Here is an 8,254-nt window from a genome sequence, read left to right as displayed (position 1 = left end):
TACACAACAATATCACATTTCATAACTGCTTCATAAAATTAACTTTTAGTTGTATAAAACTGGAGAGATGAACAGTATCTTACAACATTATCCATAAATCCATATTCACATTACACTTAGAAATTTATAATTCAAAAAAGTCGTGTATTAAGTGCTAAGCGTAATCCCATGAAATGCTTTCGTCAAACACATTGTATAAAGATCTTTTGACCAGTAATTGGATATGATCTTCCATCATTGTAAATGCATCTTTTCGATTACAAGAAGAAATTACTATATAATCTTAATAATGATACAATGGTTGGTTTCCATAACTATTGTAGCATCTGAATCTACATAGTATAGAAACATTAAGTGTTTCACAGAGACTCACATTAGACTGACATTAGACACCTAAAGTGCACTATTTTCAAACAGTAGAGAATTTATCTGGCAGTGGAATCTAGTCAATGTTCCTGTCTACACTAATCACATATTATCAATAACAATTTGAAGTCGTTAGCTTCTATTCCACCTTTTGATCTTTATGATCCTTGCAGTAAGGCATATACATAAATATGAAACTTGAAAATATCCCTGATCATTTCGTTATCTGTAAAAATAGAAGTGGCTCATGTGAAGGACTACTGATGTAGCATTGATGTCACTGGCATTGCATTTGAATGCACAACCCTGGGTTGTTGTAGGCATACGTTATTGTAAATTTTGTTGTTGTAGGTGGTATTTACGTTGACAGGGACAATGCAATGCCTTTAACATGCACATCACCTCGGGGAAATATACTTACAAAATGGATAATGAACGAACAACATAGAGATTTAGTGATATCAGAAGGAAAGGGGTGACGTTGTGTCCAAATATGTTATTTGTGACGCCAACACTTATCATACGAAAGATACTTTAACATATATAAGAAAGGCACCCCCGCCACCGACACGTACGTGTTACGCATCTTACCCACTCGGAGATAGGCTTTGCCAATCCCTGAAATACTCATGATTCCTCGCAAAGTAATTAAAAGTAATACGTACTATGTAGATCATCATGTCAAGTCACTTTCCACTATCTGTGAACATTTGCTACAATCATGTAGTAATTTTACGCTTCCATGCAATTGATAAAACCTAGATAATTTCACGCATGCGCTCTATAAAATCGACTAAGCCCTTTCCGAATCATTAAACCAAGTGTCTCTCGTTAGCTATTCTCCCGTGTCATCGTGTCTTTTTTCACCTTGTAAATCTTAACAAGCCCAGGGTCAGTAAATTCTGAGTCTAAACTCATAGGTTTTCCTCAAATTGGCAATCAAGTTCACTATTAGAATCAAGTATGGGATATGGGGGCGTGTATCTGACGATAAACGCCCACTTGCTTATAAATCAAATGATTGAAAATCACTTCGTCGGTTTTCGAAAAAGACAGATACTTTAAGAGCACGATAGTCGTGCTTCACGAGTGAGGACTCTCCGATTTGTGAAGTTAAAGAGGTAAGAATCGTATCTTTATTTTTGTCAATATACACATATACATTTGTGCCTGTCTGTATATGTATATATATATATATGTATGTATGTATGTAGTATGTATGAGAGAGAGAGAGAGAGAGAGAGAGAGAGAGAGAGAGAGAGAGAGAGAGAGAGAGAGAGAGAGAGAGAGAGAGAGAGAGAGAGAGAGAGAGAGAGAGAGAGAGAGAGAGAGAGAGAGAGAGAGAGAGAGAGAGAGAGAGAGAGAGAGAGAGAGAGAGAGAGAGAGAGAGAGAGAGAGAGAGAGAGAGAGAGAGAGAGAGAGAGAGAGAGAGAGGACTGTGATATGAGCTACTAGACAAGTGGAGAGAGTTCTAATCTGTTCTTTTTTACACCAAGGTCTTGTTCAACACCGTAGATAAATAATACATCTTAGAAAGACGCAGGAAATTTCGTTTGCGATGACTTGGTCAGTTTTAGTATACTTCCACAAACTATTAATGCTTTTAAAATTGTAGATGTCGTAGGTTGTCACCATGACAAAGCTATTCTATGTTACTACTATCTGACATGGAATGAAAAATAACTGTATAATAAACTATCTAATAATGACTTTTATAATCAAGATAAAAATCTGCAAGGTGGATATTTTTAAGACTGCTTCTTGATGTAATGGCGATGATTTACTTGTCTGTAAATAGTATTCAACTCCTGAAAATATCAAGGGTCATCTTCTGGACTGGAGTCATTAAAATTGAAGTCGTACATTTATCAAATAGAGATCTCATCACCGTTGACTTGTTGCACAGAATCCCTAAAAGTGCCTGCCGTTTAATTTCACACCCTGACTATTAATCAACATGATGTATGATGATCAAAACTTCATGGCCAGCAATTATTCATCCAGATGGTCAAGTAAAGGAAATCTAATTGTTATATACTTTTAAAACTTGTACAATACTGAAATATATGCAAAATTGTATGTATGGTTTCTATAAATTTGTAAAATCTAAATCACACTCCGTTACGATCATCATTGTTTTACATTTTGACAGTCATGTGAAATGGTGATTTTCTGCCAGATACCATTCATTCATAAATGAATAAAGAAAGTATATATGATATTTAGCGTCACTGCAGACAAATAGTACATTGTCTATGTTGGACAAATATTAAGGACAGGAACTAGTATTTAAAATCTTATTAAGCGACAACACTGGCATTATAGAGAATGTGATATCTTTATCCTTGCTGAAAGCTATTTCAACGAGGAGATCATGCACACTTCATCGCGTTCACTATTTTCCATCACGTGACTAAGTAACGAATGTAACTGTACACGGTTAATAGTTATACAATGAGCGTTGAGCACAAAAAGTGCATTCTCGTCGATATGCTAGGGTGTCAATGACTTTTACAAGCAGCTCGAAATTGAATGATAAATCATTCATTGTTAGTTTATTAATTTATTTGTTGAGTCGTGCTTTTGAAAGCCTTCATGTGGCCACCATTCACTAAATAATGCATCATTTGTCAGATCGAATATTGTTTAAACTGAAATGTGTCTTGGAAATACATTCTTTAAACTTAATTAACCCGATTCTCAGTTAAAATACAACAAACCCAAAATTACTTTTATTATTTCAAAAGGACCTGAAAGAAGCTTTCGTATAACGTTTGGAGATATTATAAGAGCTTCGATTTTCAGAGTATGTAATCCATGATGGACATTCCACCTTAAAATACAACATTTTTATTGTATCGCATTGACAACATAAAGACAGAGTCGAACAATCCATGCACTTCAGGCAAGCAGAATAGGTGCAAAGTGTATATTGTACACTTTCAGTCTTAGAAATGTAAAGGCAATGTATTTGTCCCACCTTTGTCTATCAGCATAGTATTACGTTAACAAAGAAAATTCACTTGTTCGGGGGGGGGGGGGGGTTATCAACTTTAAGGTAACGTTCCCGCCGCCGATAAAACCAAATAATGTAACTTAAAATGAAATCTTATATCATGGCAATAAATGTTGTTGCTTTCAATGGTGAAAGCTATAGCTATTTTGGTTTGCCATTATATGTCACTTTTTTTTTTGACTACGACATGATAAAAATAATAATGGTACCACCGTTACCACAATTAACATGACATTAAGAGTGTTTGTTAATTTTGTTTGTGCTTTGCGTTAAACCATAATCTGAGTTTCTGACTACGCCCCATGGCAATTCTATTAAAATAAGTCGATAGTTTGCCTTTACAAAATGAAACCTTGGCGATCTAAGGAAATACACAGTCATGTTGGCCCAGTATTTTGTTGAAATGTCAAATTGTGACATCTTTGTAATCAATGTATAGAATTCGTAATTCGTAATACACTTAATCAATTGAATCCCTATTATGAGATCCAGCATCGATGGATTCGTGCCTCTAAACCTATCAACAGGAACAAGGCAATAAGTTAGATATTGGCGTCAGGATTAGAAGAGAAATCTTCCTCAGACGCCGTTGTTTAATCAATAGTATCCCTCATTGGGCACCTTTGTTCACATATGTCATTTATATCATAAACGCATTGTAATATCTTGTAGGGCTACTGCAATTTTATTGATTGCTCCGTGCAGAAGGTTCTTTATCCATGCTATGCCTTACAGTTTGAAGATAGCTTAGAAAGTCTTTTTAAGTGGTCATATGGATGAGGATTGGGATTTATTTTGGATTTTGAATTAATAAAACAATTTTATTTAAAAAATGTTGTAAAACATTTGTTATTGTATGTACAATAACAGACATTATACACATGACTAATCTTTTGCAATTTATTGAGGTACAAACAAGGACTTTGCATATGTTGTTTTACATTGATTTTTTTAGTAGGATGCTATGATAAAATTGTTTTATAAATTAAAAATCAAAATAAATACCCAATCCTCACTCATATGACCACTTTAGCAAGTCATCGATAATCCCCATTTACTGTACCAATACTATTTTGCAATATTAGGTAAATTGAATAGTTCAAAAACTACCATTGAAAACTAATGTCATCATTAATATTCTTCAACCAATTTGGAATAATTTTTCGACATGCTTATTTTCTCTGCATGGTGTCATAGCCATTATTTAACCCTGTGTTTATTTAAGACAGTCAGGTATATCTGACTGAGTCCAACTGCAATTCAAAAATCACCAGTTGTTGTACACATGTTTATACATGAATAAAGGCATTTAATTTAGTACGTTTTAAATGCCACAAAAAATTCATCTCGAAAAACCCGCTGAGATGCTCAACTAGTCGAATATTCAAACCGTTTTTTGTATTCATTCACAAAATATCATTTACAAAATGATAGCTTCTACATCTCCTTCGCCAGATGACATCCAAGTAAAGATATATGTGTCAGTAAGACTTATCGTCGTGAGATTAAGTCTGAGGCTACATCTGTATGAGACACCCAATATCTAGGATATAACCCAATTGATACAGAGACGTATTGAAATATTCTAGATCCATTATAGGCATAGTGACAATAAGATAACTTATGGTATCCTTGGGGATCGAATAAATGATTACCGGGTGCTAGTGTACAGGTGAAGCTTGATCTCGTAAATTACAATTTTACCAGAAAATCTTCCCGATGAAATCTTATAAGGTCGTTTTACTAGCTGTAGCTTTACAAATGTAAAAAAAAAGCCTTAAGGGGAAACATCGCTTTCATTTTTGGAAATGTCACGCAATGAAAGATCTAGATTCCTTTCAATTCACTAATTAGTCAGGACTGCTTTTATTGTGGTGGGTAGCCTAGACGTTGAAAGCCTTCAGCATGGTAAAAACTCATTTCCGCAGTTTATTGATATATTTTTTTTATGAAAAAGTTAATATCGACTCAAATACATTAAATGGATATAAATAACGAAAGAAGATCAAATTGAAGAGAAGACTCAATATACTAATACACCCCTCATATCATATACCTCTAATTTACCCATCTTCATGATTTGTCAAAACTTTCTCTGGATGGAATTCATCTCCTTGTGCCTTATGTCATCGACGCCTCTCATTCCTATATATATTATTCTTACGTATGTAAGGCTTAAACGGTTTAAATTGCCTGGGTGGGGTTGCTACTTTGTGTTTGGTAACATAATTGATATAATAAATTAATTATAAATGACAGTCTCCCATCTCTTAAATAGTGATTGCATGGTCTCCGTTATTATAACACCACAGATATATAGATAGATTGATAGTTAGATAGATGTACATTTATCGCCAGACAGACTTACATGTATCTTCACACTCTTCTTGGACAGATCTCTCATGCCATATATCCGGGTGTTGAAAAGAGTTCAGCGAAACTTAAGTTTAACTCGAAAGGTGATGAAAGACTTCCTTGCTACAAGAGCCCAAAGCTAGCTGTATATTGAGACATTCTCCAAACAGGTCTTAACAGTTCGTTCCTTCTTCTACAGAAACTTTGAAAGTCGAGTGCAATAAGATGAAAGCGATAGCAGTTTCTGCCTCGTTGCTCCTCCTCATCATCTTCACGATGCAAGACGTTAAAGGAATGTCTTTTCTCGTGAATGTCCGTCCATTTGATCCTGACATTTATCAGACAAAAGAAGATCCAAACAGTCGAGAAAAATTAGATGACACGCACCAGATGAACGAACAAAAAAGACAGATTGACAGTAAGTATAGCAACCTACATTGCCACCACAGATTATAAAATTGTCACACCATTTATTCATAAAATTCACCTGAATCATAGCATGTATGTAAGACGAAAAATTACCGATCATTTGAATCAGAATTTGTTTACCTGGTGAGGAAAACATTCATGATTAGGTAACTAGCTATAACACCTTCTGATCTCTTTTTTTCCATAGCAAATGTGATAAATTTTACATCATAGTCTTCAAGTTTTCGTTATCTCTTTCAAAACTTACACTTTTCCAAGTGAAAATACTTCAAAACAATATAATTGCTATTCAAGGTTTTTGAAATGTTGCATTTTAAACCAGCAAAATATCAAGAAAGTGTAAGAAAATAAAAACCGAAAACAGATCTATAATGAAACAACCAGATTTGCAACGCAAAACATTTATGACATCAATATCTTTACGACGTACGGTCGAAAAATTGTTATCGACTAACAGTTTGGTGAGTAGACGACAGACTCCGACGAGATTTCCAAGGTTAAGGAAACTGTGAATACCGACTTAAAATCAGCTTAAAATAGAGGTATTAATCAATATATCATTCTATTTTATATTACAGCTGGCCGTTTCCCAAACGGATGGGCTGAAACTCTGAAGAAGATATACATGTGTAGACGGGGTGTATTGCCTGAACATTTGTGTCAGTGACAATCCAGACAAAACGATTTCTTTCAAAATGAAATTCTTGCACGTTATTGTTAGCTTTCATGCAATGTTATCCACCATCAACATATCCAAGTCTTTCTTGTTTGTAATTAATATGTGACTCATATTCATTGCATATTTAATAACAATGTTTTTTTTCAAAATTCTATGTATTATGGTTTGTACTCACAAAGCTTGTAACACTACATTCACATATCATAAAGCAAGTGAAGTAAATATTTGAATTTCTCACAGTCGTGTATTTCGTTCTTATTTGTGGCTATGATTCTAATAGGTATGGAAATCCCGTTGTAGTCCGGTTTCGTAAAAGAATGCTTGCCTTCGATATCTTCACAGAAAACTCACTCTTATTTTTCCCTTAGTGAGTGCGCTCGCGCGCGCGCGTGTGTGTATGTGTGTTGTATGTATGTATGTATGTATGTATGTATGTATGTATGTATGTATGTATGTATGTATGTATGTGTGTATGTGTGTATGTATGTGTGTATGTATGTATGTGTGTGCGTGTGTGTGTATGTATGTATGTATGTATGTATGTATGTATGTATGTATGTATGTATGTATGTCTGTCTGTCTGTCTGTCTGTCTCTGTCTGTCTGTCTATATGTATGTGTGTGTGTGGATGTGCGTGTGTGCGTGCGTGTGTGTGTGTGTGTGTGTGTGTGTGTGTGTGTGTACATGTATGCATGCATGCATGCATGTATATATGGAGGGATGGATAGATGGATAGCTGGATAGGTGGGAGTGGTTTGGGTTCATGTGACTTCTTTTGAATGGACGTATAATAAATTGTATTAGAGAATTAAAACAAAACCCAACCCTGATTATCTGCAGGCTTTGATGTTTAATGACTTTACCACCCAAGTGTGTTTAGTACACTGAATATAGCATATTTCGCCGTATAACTAACACTTAGTATAGTAATTTATCTACCACTAGTCTTTAATGTACAGTCTAGCCATTATGGTTTAAATACTTTAAAACCTAAAGTCTGGAGATTTAATTTCAAAGTGAGTAAAATCCGCCTTTGAAAACAAGTCGAGTACACCTTCAAAGTCTGTTTTTGTCCACCATGGCAGGCAAATGTAATATGAGTTCTTCCGTTGTAAGCACTATTTAACTAGGTATAAATCGAATTACTCGCATGTAGACAAGAACAGAAAGTGTTCTACCGCTTCGCATTGCCCACTCAAAAATGTATAAATATCAATACACGGGGACGGTAAGACCTATAGTTATTTTATTTGAAAGAATGACTTCGACACATCCAACCATCCATCCGTCCGTCCGTCCGTCTGTCCCTGCCTGCCTGCCTGCCTGCCTGCCTGCCTACCTGCCTGCCCGTCTCCCTCCCCTCCCTCCCTACATATATACATGTATGCTTTTGCCACTGCAGTATGCGA

At 35.2% G+C, this 8,254-nt stretch overlaps 1 long non-coding RNA gene across 1 annotated transcript; it reads left to right on the top strand.

Moving 5' to 3' along the window:
* Positions 1 to 1,343: 1,343 nt before the first annotated feature.
* On the top strand, positions 1,344 to 6,900 carry LOC144451926 (uncharacterized). Its single transcript, XR_013482319.1, has 3 exons — positions 1,344 to 1,487; positions 5,937 to 6,155; positions 6,745 to 6,900. It is a non-coding gene; the product is annotated as an uncharacterized LOC144451926 (long non-coding RNA).
* Positions 6,901 to 8,254: the final 1,354 nt, after the last annotated feature.

Source organism: Glandiceps talaboti, chromosome 22 (genome assembly GCF_964340395.1).
Source record: "Glandiceps talaboti chromosome 22, keGlaTala1.1, whole genome shotgun sequence".
NCBI lineage: Eukaryota > Metazoa > Hemichordata > Enteropneusta > Spengelidae > Glandiceps > Glandiceps talaboti.
Note: the sequence above shows the minus strand (reverse complement) of the source record. Positions and strands in the feature narration are given on the sequence as shown.